We start from the raw sequence: 17,821 nt of genomic DNA on the forward strand, positions 1-17,821 counted from the left end.
ATGTATTGTGAATTCCTTCTTACAAAGGAATTAGGGAAAACTTTTAGTCAGTGTGACTATAAAAAATATTTTTATTTAGCCTAGACACTCCTGTATGCTTTTCACATTAATATTGTTCTGTACAGGGACTGAGAATTTTGCTTTTTGTTTCATGATCTATGGTGGCTTTGTAATACAAAAATATTTTAGCCTGACCTACGTTTCCCAGAATTCCTTTCTCCATATGATTTTGGTTAACATGAGCTTCCAGTGAGATTCTTGCAGATTTGGGGCTTGGAAGTGAAGCAGAGCCATTGACAGCATACACATATTGAAGTTTGAGTGCCGGCCCATCTTGTTTTTGTGGGGCAGCAGCTAGGTTTGCAATAGTTCTCCCTTCCCTGAGAACCTCTTTCATCATTGAGTCTTGGGCCCGAGTGTGTGTTTAGCTCTGTGATGAAAGGCCTGGGCTGCTGAGATCACCCCACCACCAATGTCAGAAGCAGAAAAACAGATAAGTTTGAGTCCCTCCACATGAGCTTCAGTGTGCGCTTGTGGGTTCCAACCTGTTCTTGATCTCTCTCTTTTTATAGCTGCATTCTCTTCTAAACTGATTGCTCAAAAATTTCAAACGTTAGCATCACATGGGAACACAGCAAGCTTATTAGATTGCTTAACTAGCTCTCATAATTGCACACATCAAAAAAAAAGGTCGATTGTGGTAGCCATCCTCCAAGAGGATCCTCAGTGTTTCCAGATAGTTGCACCTTCGTGTGGCCCCCCTCCCTCACTGCACCAGGGCTTTCTTTGTGACCCATAGACTGTGAGATGGGTAATGGTATAGCAATCCCAAGAATAGGCTATAAAAGACTGCAGCTTTTGCCTTAGACAAGCTCATGTACTCTCTCTCTCTAATGTATGATTCACTTTGGGAAAATAAGATATTATGTTGTAAGCAGCTCTACGGTGACCTTGTGTGTAAGGAACTGACATTTCCAGCTAATAGCCATTGAGGGATTAAGAACTGACAGCAACAGCATAAATGAGCTTATAAGCAAATCCTTCCCAGTTGTGTCTTCAGATCGGACTGGAGCCCTGACCTGACCAACAACCTAATGACAATCACATGAAATTTTCTGAGCAATAACCACCGAGTTAAGTTGCTGCCAATTCACAGAAACTGAGAAAATAGATGTTTGTTATTTTAAGCTGCTAAATTTTGAGGTAATCTCTAACACAGAAACAATAAGTGACATGGCAATTTTTATCAACTCCTACTCTCCACAAATGAATTTACCAGCACAACTTTTATGAATTGGTTTCTATAGAAGGCTTTGATTTTCTCTTGAATATACATATATATATTCAATTGTTATTATGAAGTGACACAGCTTTCTCTTTGATCTTAACAGTCTTTGTATCTGTGTTATCTTTGTGAAGTGTGCTCCCTTAATTGTACATGACATCACTTTCCTCTGTATTGTGGCACTAGGAAAAGTGTTTTAAGGGTCAATTACTAATTAGCATTAAGGTGTATACAACCTTACCAATTGTGAAACACACGAATGGGTGGGTCAGCTTTTCTCTTCCCTAAGTTTATTCATTTCATAAGTCACTTCATCCTGTCTCATGATTTTAAACATCATCTTTGAATTATCTTTCCCTAATATATACCTAAGGTTCTTCCATTTCTTTGATTATCAAATTTGTGTATACATAAGTTCTATTTGAAATATCTAAAAAGGTGTCAGATAGCCAACTCAAACTTAACACGTTCCAAATATCCCATATTCCACTCTACTTAACAACTACATGGTGAAAATAGGTTGAATTGATTCCCACAGCTTTCATGCAATTATTTTTCCCCCCTTTGGGAAAGTGAAAAGCTAGATATCATTAGCTTCTGAGTACAAAACAGCTTTTGATAAGTCCCTTTTTTACACCACTGCTTGCTGTTTCTGTTCCCAAAGAGGGTTATTAAAACATGAGTTTCTTACCCTCAATATGCTATTCTTCAGCTTCATGAAAGTGGGCAAAAGCAGATATGCCAGCAGTGATGGCAGTGGCCTCCTCTGGCTGGCTTCCGAATCGCTGTATTGTATCTATGTGTGTCTGTCTCCAGCTTCCTTGGTATTCAGACATGGTTGTGCTAATAGAATTAGTGGCAGATATTTTTATTCCAGTGATGTTGTGAAAAAGAAGAACTCCTAGAAGCAACCTTATTTAGGTTGTTTCTCAAGGATTCTAGAAATTATTAGTGGAGGCCCAATCTAGAACTTACTACTGAAGCTCTTGCAATGTACTTACCTACTTTCCTATTAAGTCTCTTTTTTATTTTTTTTTTACTTTTATTTATTTATTTTGAGAAAGTGAGAGAGAGAAAGCATGAGCGGGGGAGGGACAGAGAGAGAGAGAGAGAGGGAGGCTTAACCGACTGAGTCACCCAGTCACCCCAAGTCTCTTTCTGCCAAAGGTTCTATGGTAATTTCTATGTGCTACCCTGAATCCAAACTGACTTTCACTTCCTCAGCCTACCATTCAACCCAAAGTTATTCATCTCAGGTGACTTCATTTGTTCAGTTTCTTAGGTGTAATTCCCAGAGTCTTCCTGACTCCTACGTCTATCTCATCCTAATATGCAACCTAGCAATTAATCATGTTGACTAATAACCCTCTGAAATTAATTCAGAATCTCACAACTTTTGCCATCTTTACCTCCACCTCCAAGGTGAAAGCCTAACTCACCACTTTCCTTCATTATTGTAATGCCCCCTAATTGATTCTCCTGCTTCTAATCATGCCACCTTAAAATCCCCCCACCAAATAGCACATGGAATGATGCAAAAATATCACAAACTTACACAAAACAGCAGCAACCTGTCACCACAGAGTTACCAATCTGGCTATTTAATCTTGTCTTCATTTTCTCCATAGCACTTAACACTTTCTAATATGGGAGATGTTTACTCAGCATTGGTGTATTGGCTATCTAACCAATTTTTGTGCTCCTATCCAATAAATAAATAAATAAATAAATTAATTAATTAATTAATTAACATAAGCCATATGAGGAAACCATTTATGTGTGTTTATTACTCTATCCTCAGGATATAGATCAGCATCTGATGTGCATTAAGATGCCCAATAAATATTTGTTGAACAAATGAGTGGAAGCACAACACTCAATTCTTCTAATGACTAATCTCACTAGAAATGAAATACACAGTGCTTTTCCTTTGTATGATGACCTACGTGTTCTGGCCCTCTGCTAACTCTCTAACCTCATTACTACCTTATTCACTCTGCTTCAGCCATATCGGCCCTACTATTTATCATTGAATAAACCATGTAATGGTCACTTCTGGAATGCTCTCTCTCTAGGTATTCTTGCACCTTACTCTCTTACTTCTCAGTTTTTAGTGCTTTCCATTTACGGAAGACAGTGCCTTAATCTTTAAGAAAGTAGTCAAACTATATTCTGATTTTAAATATGTGTTTTAATAGGAAGCATATGGAATATTGTATATTATTTTCATATTATGTAAGCATATGGAAACCCTCAGATAGGCTTAGAATGAGTGTCTAGGGCAATACTTTCTGCAAAATGCAGACTATATATCAAATGGATTTTTAGCTTTGTGAAATGCCAAAGGAAGAGCTAAAACATTTGATAATTGCCAGAACCTTTCTCTGCAAGCTCACCAGGACCATGAGTCATTGTTTAGGTGACAAGATGTCAGGATATGACAAGATATTCCTGTTATATAACATGACAAGGAGCTTAACCCAGTTTTAATGCTGAAAAATACAAGTCAAAGTAAAAATAAAAATGAAATAGGTCTTCCTTAGTTTCTTTGATGAAAAGATATCAAAGGACTTTATAAAGCACTTCTATTTTTAAAATGCACAAACTCAGAACCTGAGCCAAAAAGTAGAAACCTTAATAAATGGGGACTCAAATGTTCCTTTAGTAGTGTATACAGCAATCTTAAGATAAACCTGGCAAAAGAACACAGGTCTGTCAGAGCACCATATTAACCATGAGGAATTAGTTTTTATTAAAAACAGAAAATTTTTGTTAAATAAGAATTAAACGTTTGGAAATATTGTATCTTTAATAGCTACACTGAATTTTTAAAAATTTATTTAAAACTGAGGCTTCTGGGTGGCTCAGTTAGTTGAGTGTCCCGACTTCGGCTCAGGTTCATGAGTTCGAGTCCCACATGGGGTTTGCTGCTGTCAGCACAGAGGATCCTCTGTCCCCCATTTTTTTCTGACCCTTCCCTGCTCATGCTGTACCTCTCTCTCAAAAATAAATAAATATATTTAAAAATTTATTTAAAACCATATTACTATGGGAGAGGAGTATTTTCCTGAGGTGAATGGGGGCAGTTTTTATGAAAATTTAATCATACACATTTAGACTGATTACATTTTTCAAAATATAAACATTATTATGAAATATTTCAATGAAAAGGGATTGTCTTCTCAATGACATCAACTATATGGTTTGTGAAAAAAAGAGGACTTTGGTAAATCCACTCATATTGAAGAAAATAATTTAAGGGTCAAGATTGGCTCAGTGAATTTATAAGAATATGCAAAGCTTACTAAGTTCTTTTTGTAATAATTATGAGTTGAAAGACATTTTATGACCTTAAAATACCAACTTCCATTGCAATTATCACAATTACCTAATGAAGTAATTGAATAACTTACATTACACATAGAAAATGTTGTTTATATGCCAGAATAATTCCAAATATTTATAAAAAATTTTAAACATGTAATAATCCCACTGGAAAAAATGATCTATTAGCTGAGTACTTGAAAAATTTAAAAAAAAAACTGAACATTTTCTGTCTTTGTATTCTGCAAATACTCAGTCTTATTAATTGAAACTTGTTTTCTGCAATACAACAGTATTCTCAACTTTTAAAGTTTGAAGATTAAAGTTCTTCTAAACTTTTGGTATCCATGGATAATTTGGATATTCAAATGCACACATAAACAACCACATCATCATCACAAATGTGGTCTTATTTGAATGTCATAGGACTGGATCTTCATCCCCAAACATGATCTTTCAAGGAGTCTATACTTCAATCGTTAAAGATTTTATTTATTCTTTCAATCAATATTTTGTTTTATTTATTTATGTTGAAGTTTTAAAATATTTATCCTTCACTATATTTCTAGAGACTCCTAGGAAAATATTACCTACTTAACATAAATGATATCTTAAACATTTGCAACTGACACTTTATTTGGAATTCATTTACAACTAGATGAGAGAAGAGAAGGAGGGAGGGAGGAAGCATAAAAAAATAAATTGTCTACTTTCTTAATTCATTCAGGAAAGTTATTTCAGGCTACCATAAGCCTGCCCCTATACTAGGAGCTGGTGGTAAAAAGCTAAATGATTCATGATACCTGCCTCAGAGCCTGTGAGGAGAGGCTGAAGTGAAGTTAATGATGACAGATGTGACTTGAATATGTACACGAATGCCATTTGAGCATGCATTGTCTTAAGTGTTCTCCCAATCTCCCTTTCTCTTCTATCATGTTTTTCTAATGTGGTCACACTCTGTGTTTTAATGCTTCCTACTAGCCTCAAAATACCTCTTACTTTCATGCTATGAACAGCCCACTCAAATCCTGAACCCACTCAAAACCCCATTCCCATTTAACTGCTGTGGTTTAAATAGTGGAAGAACATCTGATAAAATCTACTAAGAATAAGTTATGAATAATCAAGAGTGTGTCTTAAAGTTTTAGATTTTTCCATATTTGCTTATATATTAAAGGAGTCATTTGCTATAACAAAATTATGGTTATATTTCAGGGGATTTATCTAAAGAGTGGGTATTTCTTCATCTTGATCATTATAGTTCAGCAGCTTACTTCCCTTCCTACTTTCATTTCCATCTCAAAATTATTGACTCAAATCAGAGAAACCATAGACTCCCATTTCATTGGATATCTAAAAACTTTATTTTACAGTACTTGTCACTGTAAATACTATACATAAAAATGGATTAAATAAAACAAAAACTCCATGGGGTGCCTGGGTGGCTCAGTTGGTTAAACATCTAACTCTTGATTTTGGCTCATGTCATGATCTCACGGTTCATGAGTTTAAGCCCCACATCAGGCTCTGTTCTGGAAGCATGGAGCCTGCTTGAGCTTCTCTCTGTCTCTCTCTCCCTCTCTCTGCCTCTCCCCCATCCACGCTGTCTCTGTCTCTCTGAAAATAAATAAATAAACTTAAAACATTTAAAAAAATAAATAAAACAAAAACTCCTTATGTAAGGTAACAATAGTGTAAATCCTCTCTAAAAATATAGCAATAATGACAACAGTTGTAAAAAAGATGGAAACGATGGTGAGGCAATTAGCAACAGTCCCAAGTATTGCACACAGAGAACTCAGCGTTCAAAGGGAGGTGTAGATGTTACCATAACACAGGAGTAGCTTCCTCTTGGATTCTAGAGTTATATGGGGGGTCCTCAGAGGGGATATAAAGTCACTGCCAGAGTTGCCACCTGAGGTGGAGGGTGGGGAGAGCCTTGGCTTCTGCTCATGTTCTGTCATCACAATTTCTGCCAGATCCTTTCACGTGTAGAATTTAACTGCAAGCTAGTTGACCAGGGAACCAGGAAATATGGTTATGAAGGGTCAACCCTTGACATGAAGCAGTGATGGGGGAGAAATACAAGGTCTCAAAGCAAATACGAAGTCTCTTTTCATTTCCTAAAATTGTTGATGACATTGATTTCCGTTTTGTTAATACTGTTATTGAGTCAATACATGCTCTGAAGTGAATTGTGTCCTTTTAAAAAAAATTTTTTTAATGTTTATTTATTTTTGAGAGAGAGAGACAGAGAGACAGAGCATGAGCAGGAGAGGGGTAGAGAGAGAGGGTGACACAGAAACTGAAGCAGGCTCTGCGCTCTGATCTGTCAGCACAGACCCCAATGCAAAGCTCAAACCCACGAAATGTGAGATCATGACCTGAGCCGAAGTCAGACACTTAACCCACTGAGCCACCCACGCGCCCTTTTTTTAAATAAAAAACCTGTCTGTTTGATGAATTTATTAGCTAGATTGGGGCCACATGCTCAAATTTTTGTAAATGCCAGTCCATGTTGTTTACCTGCTTAAAAATGTTCCCTATTGAACTTAGAATGAAATAGAAAACAGCTACCCTTTTCTACTGGGCCCTACATGGCTCCAACTTGTCTAATAAAAGCATGCCGTGTGACTCGTTCCTTAGACACTGGATAGCTTTTGCCCTGGCTCTCTTTCTTTTTTCTAAAACTCATCTTACTTCTTCACTACAACATATTTAAATCTGCTTTTCATTCTGACTGGAATAATATTCTCTCCACATGTATGCTATAGCTGGCTTAGCATTCAGGCCTCTGCTGAACCTCCACGTCCTCAGATTGGGCTATGTGTCTGTTCTACGTGAAGTTCATTCATCACTCTTTGATCCTAGCAAATCATTTTCTACATAGCACAAACCAATTCCTGATATTTTCCTGTTTAGTTATTTTTTGTTGTCTCCATTAGAGTTGAAAGTTCTTCAAAATAGAGACTGCTTCTGTCTTGGCTTCCACAGCATCTATCCTCAGTACTTAAGAAATGCTTGGCACATAAAAATACTCTATAAATATTTATTAAATGAATAAATAAGTGAATGGATGAATAACCTATTGTTGGATTTTAAGCTCCTACATTCTTTCCCACATCTGGTCAAGCTCTGCCTTCTCCCTCAAATGCCTACCACCTCCCCCAAAGGAAGTCAAGTTTTCAAATGATTGTTTCACTATTAGGCTACTATCTGGACCACATTTCACTGGTTCACTGATGATTCTCCCATGGAGTCAGTTATCTTGACTTCACCTTCTCCTTTAGATTCTTCACATCTTACCCAGATTTTCAAGACAAGTTCTATGGACCTTCTCTAAAGAACTGGTAACTTGGATTCAGAATAAATAGTAATAACCCTCATCTAAGTATCTTGAACTCTGTCCATTTTTCAAATCAAACTTTCTCAAAAGTGACACAAGTATTTAGGTGCTTGCTAACTATCTATAAACTGGCACTTGTTCTCTCCTTTCATTTTTCACCCAGATGTGTCCAATTCCTGAGGAACACAATCTCTATGTGAGGAAGGATGAGTGGCAGGATTAAAAGCCTCCATCTTTTCCCCCGTAAACTGATAATCCACTGTACTATAATCCAGTACATTTTTTTACATTTCTTTTCATTTAACCATAGTGATATTGCAGACTTAAAGATATAATCCAAGTTCGTAAAACTGTTTGCTATTGAAAAAATAAAACATAATGAGAAAATAAGCATGAAATCATGATAATATTGAGAATAAAGCTATGATAAACAAATGAACTGAGAACCTTTCTTCTACATTTGGGCACTGCATGCCTAGTTTATATAATAATGGAAAATCTGTCTTTTTTTTTATTTTTGTGATATGTATCTTTAAGTTCTATTTATAGGAAAAACAAAGCTCTTAGGACTGAGAGGCAGGATCTTGTTGTTTCCCACCCCCTCTTCCCATTCTGTGGTCTCTAATGCCACATGTGGGTCCCATTTCTCTTTGCTTCCTATCTCTCTGAAACTTCCATTCTCCTATATCCTTAATAGTCTGGCTTGTTTCCACTCTTCTTTTAGCTCTGGCTTGTGTCTTGCTTTTCTTCTGGCTCTAAGCCCTGTTCCCACCAACTCAGCCCTTCCAACTTCAGCTCCTGCAAGAATCGTCAGTACACTCCACCTCTAACTCCAAATTTACATTTTCTTCTGGCAGATATCTACACAGTTCTTTGTTCAATCCCAACTGTCTCATATTAGTGCCACTTAAATCTCAGAAATTAATCTCTAATTCTTTGAATTCTACAGAGAATAAAACTTTTCAAATTATTTTTATTACTGGAACTATTCTTAATGTCACTTTGACTTCCAAATGCATAGTTCTTTGGGCAACACACTCCATAACTACATCTCATGTTTTTTCCCTTCTCTCCCATCATCTGTCCTTTCTTTAAAAGATCCATTATTTTCTTGGCTTAGATACTTCCAGTCACTTCCAACACTAAACTTTAAAACTTCTCAAATATATGTCCTACCGCAATTATCAGGCAAAATTGAACCTTTCCCAACACATGTAGGCCAAATAGGAGCTACTCCTCTCTATGTTCAAGTTCCCAAGTACTAATAACAGATTTCCTCTTCCCACAAATACTTTTCTTCTTACCTAGGTATTTGCTGGAACCTGGTAACTTCTTCCCTGCTATTTCAATTATTATTATTTTACTTGTATTGTCCAACAAAGCAGCCATCCCCACTCTTCGGTTTCACAGAGACTCTGTGTTGTTCTTCTGCGCATTTATTTCTGTGCTCTTAGTTTTATATCTCATCACACAGAAGATTCAGTTCCACTTACACTGCCTTCTACAAAAATCTCACATGCTTATTGATTACCCAAGTTGCAAAAACTTTTCATATGGGCTCCCAACAGGGGAAAAATAAGTCTTTGTGTTCAGGAATTCCTGCTATGCAGTCTTATCTGCAGGGTGGGGCATCCATCTTGCTTGGATCTAAGAACAAGGAGCAAAGCTCCTCATTCCAGAATAGAAAACTCTGCCTGAGGACATCTCTTGATCCAGGGGCAGGTCTGGCTCTAATTGAGGCAGGTTGAGGTGCAGGGGAATTACCACAGGGCAACATTGATGGAATGAACTTGATAGATACCTAAAGAGCTTTCACCTCTTAATATGGGACAGCACTAAGTTGGCTTCTAAATGCATTTCTAGAAGTCCCCAGTGAGATGGAGCCTCAATTACCTGCAACAGTGACTTTCTCTCTGCAGTGTGTTGTATTGACCCCTTCCCTTTTTCATTTCCCCATTCTTTTCCTGCTGTTTCATAAATCCAAAATAAATCGTCTGAACTCAAATTCTGTTTCAGAGTCTGCTTCTGAATTCAAAGAATGAGATTGCCATTTATTTTCAATCTACTTCATTATTCTTTAGCATACTGCTGTACCTTCATTCAGGCCACTATTGAAAGATTGTCTTAAAGTCTGGAAAATATCAGGTGCTGTTAGAGAGCCAAATTGTAGTGGTAAATAAATAAACAAATATTATTATTTTTTCTCCAAGGTTTGAAAACTCTACTTCTATTATGTTTATCATTCTAAATTTCTCAAATCCACTACTATCTATATTTATGGCCATATTTACACTCAGCAATCTTTTTATGTAGTCATTGATGTCCATGTTTTCCATATTTCCATGAGAATTTGGTATATGTACGGACGTTGTTAATAATAGATTTTTCTCAGTAAATAGACCCTTTGAGTACCTGATATACACAGGTTATTTTACTAAGGGCTGTATGCATATTTGCACATTTGATCCTCATTATCCCAGTTTTGCAGATGGAGCAAAAGAGAACTGAACTGAAAGCAAAGGAGTTTATGAACAGCATGGTTAAGGGATGTCAGTAAGCAAATGACAGAGCCAAGAATTAACATACTGCTTCCCCATCCTCCTGCCTCACAATTTCCCCTTAGTATTCATTTTTTTTAGTGTTTATTTATTTATTTTTGAGACAGAGAGCACACCAGTGCACACAAGCACAAGGGAGGGGCAGAGAAAGAGGGAGAGAGAGAATTCCAAGCAGGTGTCCCAGTATTCATGTTCTTAACCATGCTGTTGTACACTATACACTTTCCAATCAAATAAACCCTAAGACACCCCAGAGGAAAGAGTCATCCAAGTCCTCCGAGTAAAGAGATGTCCTTTTAGTATACCGAATAACATCAATAAAAGTTATTTAGTCATCATGTGTCTATGTGGTTTGTACCAAAATGCTTAGAATTTAGTCCTTACTTAGTCTCCTTAAGAAATGCCAATCTAGGGGTGTCTGGGTGGCTCAGTTGGATAAGCTTTAGAGTTCGGCTCAGGTCGTGATCTCATGGTTCATGAGTTCGAGCCCCGCCATGCCCTCTCTGGTGTCAGTACAGAGACTACTTCAGATCCTCTATCTCCCTTTCTCTTTGACCCTCCCCCCCACTCTCTCTCTCTCTCAAAAATAAGCATTAAAAAAAGAAATTCCAATGTTGCCTTGTAAGTATTTTATAATGTCTTTCTTATTACTGATGTTTCATAAGGTTACAGGGAAATATTACATTGCACAGTGCACAGCATTTATCTGGAAAAAATATTCCATATTCAGCACCTCTGAAACTACCCTAGATTTCTATCAGAGCACCACCTGAATTCCACTTATTTCAACCCCGTTCTTCATGTAGTATCCATCCCCTGGATTTCCTTACCAAAATACCCTCGAGGCCTCCCATTCTTCCCATAAAATTTACAGAGTAATAAATTTATAGAAAACAATGATTCTTCCAAAGAAGTCTGGTTAAAAATGATGAACAGAAACAATACAACAGCAATAATCAAAAACCTCCAAACTGCCAAAATTATAATGAGAAGCAGAATATATATATATATATATATAGTCCCTACTATGTGCCACAGATGTACTGTATATTTCACGGATGATACTCTACTCAGTTCTAATTAAGTCCCTTTGAGTTAGGCAGCATTGGTTCCATATTCCAGAAAAGGAAATTGAAAAATCTGAAAGATTTTCCATTGTATCTGGCTCTTTCCACTCTGCTACATAGGAACAAGCTAACATATAGATAACCCAAGTATAATGTGCATAAAAATTCTCAGCTAACCAACTAGTCCTAGACAGTTCCCTATGGGCAAGCAGCTTTACAAAAGCAAGTAGTGTTCTTAGGAATTCCCACTTTTATTCTAGGGCTTTCTCACCGCATCACAATGTCTTATCCTCTTTTTGTCCTTTGTAAACAGAAAAGGAAAGCCTTATATACATCAGCCAATTACATGATTATTTATAAAATTCTGAAAATTAATATTTAATAGAAAATCAAGGGGATGATAAAAGAAATAGCAAATATTCCATTTTATGATGATTAATAGTTATAGGAAATTAATTCTATTAGCTATTTAAACATTGTGATTTTATTATGAATGCATGAAGGGAATAATTAATGCTCACAGGCATTCAACCACAGTGATCTAACAGATTCCTAAGAGATCCTTATCTTTTTACAATTTTTTTTTAGACATAACTCTATGATATTGTGCAGTGAATATACTTGAAAAATAATTTATCAGGTCATGCACAATCCATCCTGAATAGAGTTAGAATTCAGCATAACTTTGCTAAATTAGTCAAGAAGAAACATAATTATGTCCCAAAAAATAAATAAATAAACTACAGTAAAGGGAGTAGAGTTATGAGGGGAAATTAAGCTTTACAATTATGTGATAAATATGTGCAGATTGGCATTAAACACCAAAAGTGTCATGAGCAGACAGTCTAATGTTGTTGTTTAAAAAAGAAAGGTTTTACAGTCACATCTTCATTATTTTCTCATGGCCTACATTTTGTGCTGAATCATGTTCCAGTGTATATAGAAGGAATCTGCTCTCTCTTTCTCAAGTTCTTCATGGCATGACTGTTTAGATGTAGATGTGACTGTTGGGAGTCAGATGACTTAGAAAGAGTTTATATACATAGTATATAGACAGATGGTACTTTATTCTATTTAGAGAACTCAAGAACTAATTTGAATGTATGAAAAAATAGAGTATTCCTATATTATAAAATGTTTCAATATGTATCAAAATGTAAAGTATGTACTTTTAAAAAATATCTCTATTTACTGTGAAAAGATTAGAAAGCCAGAGTTTTAGAAAATTTAATTTTTATGGATAATTGTATCCCCACAACAGTAATGCTAAATATATTATCAGAAAGCTCAAAATTTTTGTTTTATTTAAAAATCCATGGATGGTTATAACAAACATAATAAGCACTTCATAATGACATTTATTTCCTAGAAATTGTGTAAAAATATAGGTAACTTTTCTTTCTACAGAGTGGGTATTAATATATTTTAGTTGTATTGCAAAAGTAAAATTTTAACCAATCTTAGCCTGAATAAAATATAAAGGAAAAGATTTATATATAACACATTTTGCCATCTGATTTCAATTAGCAGGACTGGGCTGAGGGCGGTATTTGAATTGAGATTTTTGTTTTGAAAGAGAGAGAGAGAGATCAGGGAAGCAGGGGAGAGGGGCAGAGGGAGAGAGAGAATCTTAAGCAGGGCTCCACACTCAGCATGGACACCAACGCAAGGCTGGATCCCACGATCCTGGGATCATGACCTGAGCAGAAATCAAGAGTCAGGTGCTCAACCAACTGAGCCAACCGAGGTGCCCCTGAATTGAGGTGTTTTAACCCAGTAGATCCAGGAGACACTTAGATCAGAGGAGTCCAGAGGTATTGTAGTGGAAGGAAGCAGTCAGAGTCATTACAGAGAAGATTGTGTGGAGCCTTTTTTCGGGAAAAGAAAGTGAGAACAAGCGGCAAGATGAGACAACCCAGGACATGGGTTGATCCATTTTGATGGACCTAAAAAAAAAAAAATCCATGGAAGGCAGGAGAGTCCCAGAGCTTCTTTTTATGAGAAGTCCAGTGCCTATTCATAAAAAGTAACAAATCAGACCCAAGATGCAAGGTGAAAAAGTTCCCTCAGGGAAGGGAATTATTTATAAAACATGGTTCAAGTGTGTTGGCATTGCCTCACATACAGTTGTGGATTAATAAACTATTCTTCCTACATACGCATCATGAAATTGGCACTCATTTACATTTTGCCTTCTATTGGTTTATATCTGGCAACACCTGCTTACTGACTACTTTTTCAATATTTGTGACCACAAATGAATTAACATGTATTTTTGTATGAATAGTTTTTATTTATTTTCTAAGTTTTAAGAACTCTAGGAAAGAAGTTCAAGAATGTTAAAGCTTTCTTGAACTTTACATAAAATCCATGCTTCATTTTCTGTCTTTACTATTTATATCCATTGGCACAATATCATAGAGTGCAGATGTGTTTACACCTTACTTTGAGGAGTATGGCCAGATGTGCATAAAAACCTACCAGAGAAAGGAGTGAATGGTGACCCATTATGTGCAGACTAGTATCCCATTGAACTATTATAACAAATAACTGGATTTTTCATATTTTCAAACTCCCTTATCCTGTAACAAAATATGTAAAATATGAGACACCGTTCTTCCACATTTACATTTTAATTACGTTTATGTTATTCCTTACATTTATATAATTTTGTTAATCCTTAATAACATTTCGATATTTCTGGATTGCATCATCCCATGCCTCCACGTTTTCATATTTTCAGTCTTTTACTCTGTATTTTTCCTTTAGAGGTACTTGATAAACAGACCCTAAAATCCCAATTCCTAGGTTACATTTCTTGAATGATTTCCCTTTCTCACATCATTATTAATCCTATTCTGATTTGTAGGTCTATAGTATTCCACAGAGGTTCTTAGTTCACACTCAGCACCCACACAACTTACAAATACACATGCACACTCACATGCATACCCACATACATACAATCCTACATATGTCACAGGTACCCCATACACATACTCACAATGTGCACACTGGCAGACACACATACTCACATTTACCCACTCACGGTTACATACATGATCACGTTCACTGACTGTAACACACATACTCTTGCACATACACATTTTCAGACATGCACCTACAAGCACCTGCAGGACACGACCAGATACATATCTACATATACATACATGCACAGACACACACACACGAACACAGTATGCACGAACAAACAGCAAAGGTTTATAAGGTCTGAGGTGATTTCTTGGATCATTTTTTTCTATCACACAGATAGGATATTTTCCTTGACTAGAATATTCAATATTTTCTTTGAATAGAATGTTAATCATTTTAAAACATTGATTTAATAGAACAGATTAAAATTCTTTACCATAATGATACAAGTATTATCTTTTCTCTCATATTTTTTCACCTCACCTTCTAATCTCAAGATAAACTGTAGGACCACTTATTATTCAATTTGACAACAGATGAGTGATTTAAGCATTCATTTTTCTCTATTGGCTGGTTACATACCCCTTTATTGAATGAAGACATATTTTCAAATGTCATCTCTGTGAAACTAACTTCCCTAGACACAATTCATTGGTTTATCCCTTTTGTTGAGTAGATTTTTTTCCCCTACAACTATTTTGATGTTGGATTTCAGTCAATTTTATATACTTGTTATCTTTGCTGAATTTTAAACATTCTAAGAATAATAAGCATTTTTGTGATGGCTTTTATTTAGAAGAGCATTTTAAAGTATTTAATAAATATTTATTAAAATAATGGAACATTTCTGAGTTTGTTGTTTAGACTCTTATGTGGATTTTGTTGAAAAAAAAAATGTTTTCCCTTTTGCAGAAGATATTGTATCAAGTATGGAGACACTGTATTTGTTCTATCACTTTGGTAAGTAAATTAATCCCAAACATGTGTCCTTAGGTCAATTACATAAACATAAAGCTTCCTCAGGTGGCAGTCATGTTTACACTGGGATTTAGATGCTAAGTAATTGAACAAATACTATGTCTCTATACTTGAAAAAAAGAGTAAAACTTAAAGTGCAAAGCAAAACCTATGAAAAATGTGAATGTTCTTGGTTCAGGAAATACTTTTACAAGTAAAGTTGATTTCTTTATCACTCAACAGAACATGACCACCTTTGCAATCTGTTCATTTCATTATGTTTTGTAATTTTTGCCTTGATGTTTATAAAAAAAAAATGAAGTTAGTAACATTAACATTAAAATGATATCAGAGAAATAATAGTAGAGAAGAAATGGAAAAAAGAAGAATTACATTATGCTGTTAAGAATGTTTTCCTTAGCACAATTCTACAAGAACAATAACATCTTAACTCTAATATGCTTTAGGGATCAACAACAAATTATCATATACATATATTTTATAGTCCTGTAACATTTTTCTGATACCAGTTTTGCTCAGAATTAAACAAAATTAAACAAAATTAATTAAACAAAATTAAGTAAAATAAGTATCAAGGATATGAATAGAAGTTAATAATTATCTAATTTATTTAAAGAAAATTGAATTAAATTACTGTACCTATAATTCCACTGGAAGTGATGTAGCCTCACAAATGTGTTCTCGTGTATGAAAGTCTTTCAAGCTCTTAAATCACGGACTCTTAATTATCTGGCACAAATTATTTTCTATAGTTAATACTGTATGTTTTCTTCTGCTCTGTAAAAAAATGTCTTTGGAAAATGGAGTTGCTGATTATACAGAGTCTTTGTATCTTAATGTTTTTATGTCATTTTGTGAATAGTAATTCACATCCTTTCTGTCAGTGCAAACACAGGCCTCCCATATACTTCTGTGATTTTTTAAATTTCAGTGAGGCCTAGATTTTTTTCTAGTGGAAAGCATTCAATCAATTGGCTTACATTCTAACTGAAGTAAAACTAGAGTAATAACTAGTGATTTACTGAATGTTTCTTAAGCTCCTTGTGCATCAATTATTTTTATGAAATAAATGAATTAAATGAATTAAATGAAATAAATGTGGCAGCTTCAAAGACACCTGCCACATACTTACCTTCTCAGTTTAATGATACAGGAGAAATCAGGTTGAGTTATGCAACTCACATCCAAATTGGCATCCTTCTTTTTCTTTCTGATTTCAGTATAAAATGAAGGAGAAATATGTCTAAGCATCGAAATTATCATTCAATAAGAAGTTGATTTTAAGTATTTTTTTTTGTTTGCCATTCCCTGACTTTTATCTTTCTTTAAAATAACAATTCTTTTTCTTTTTTTTTTTTTTTTTTAGTATGAAATTTATTGTCAAATGGGCTTCTTTGCAACACCCAGTGCTCATCCCAACAGGTGCCCTTCTCAATACCCATCACCCACCCTCCTCCTTTCTCACTCCCCATCAACCTTCAGTTTATTCTCAGTTTTTAAGAGTCTCTTATGGTTTGGCTCCCTCCCTAACTTTTTTTTTCCCTTCCCCTCCCTCATGGTCTTCTGTTAAGTTTCTCAGGATCCACATAACAGTGAAAACATATGGTATCTGTCTTTCTCTGTATTAAAATAATTATTTTTCTTTAAAATAGGTAATTCTGGAGAATGTAGAGCAAATTATAGATTTTGAAGTGCTATGGAGAGAGTTTGTACCTGAAGTCTGCCATTTGAGCCATGGAGTAACTGTTTAATTTTTGGAAAGTTCCTTCTTAATCTCAGTTTTGTCACATATAAAATGTGACAATTAATGAATACCCTATACTACCATGAGGATTAAAATAATATGGTAATTCAAGTGTTTTCAGGGTGTCTATCACTTGGAAAATCCTCAATTGGTACAAATCACATGTTTATAAAAACTGAATAGATATTTATAATATTTTTTGGAAAAGCAAACTTCATTTAAGTCTAATAATATGTAATGCTTAATAATATGGTATATTCTTAAGTATTTTCTATTTCCTGTTAGGAAATTAGTAATTGAGGTTTAAAATTTTTGACCTAGAAATTGCATAAATCTGTCCACTTATACCTCACTTGTCACCATCTATCAACAAAGATGAATGGAGAATTCAGTGTGGAGTTGGGGGACCATCTGTCCGGCTGTAAGTAATATTCAATTACCAAAGGAGAAGACTCAGACTGGACACTGGGCATGAGAAGAAATCTATCTCAAAACATTCATAAATTTATGATAGTAATGAGTGCGATTTTTTAAATGTTTATTTATTTTTGAGAAAGAGACAGAGCATGAGTGGGGGAGGTACAG

This window comes from Panthera uncia (genome assembly GCF_023721935.1).
Source record: "Panthera uncia isolate 11264 chromosome A1 unlocalized genomic scaffold, Puncia_PCG_1.0 HiC_scaffold_16, whole genome shotgun sequence".
Taxonomy (NCBI): Eukaryota; Metazoa; Chordata; class Mammalia; order Carnivora; family Felidae; genus Panthera; species Panthera uncia.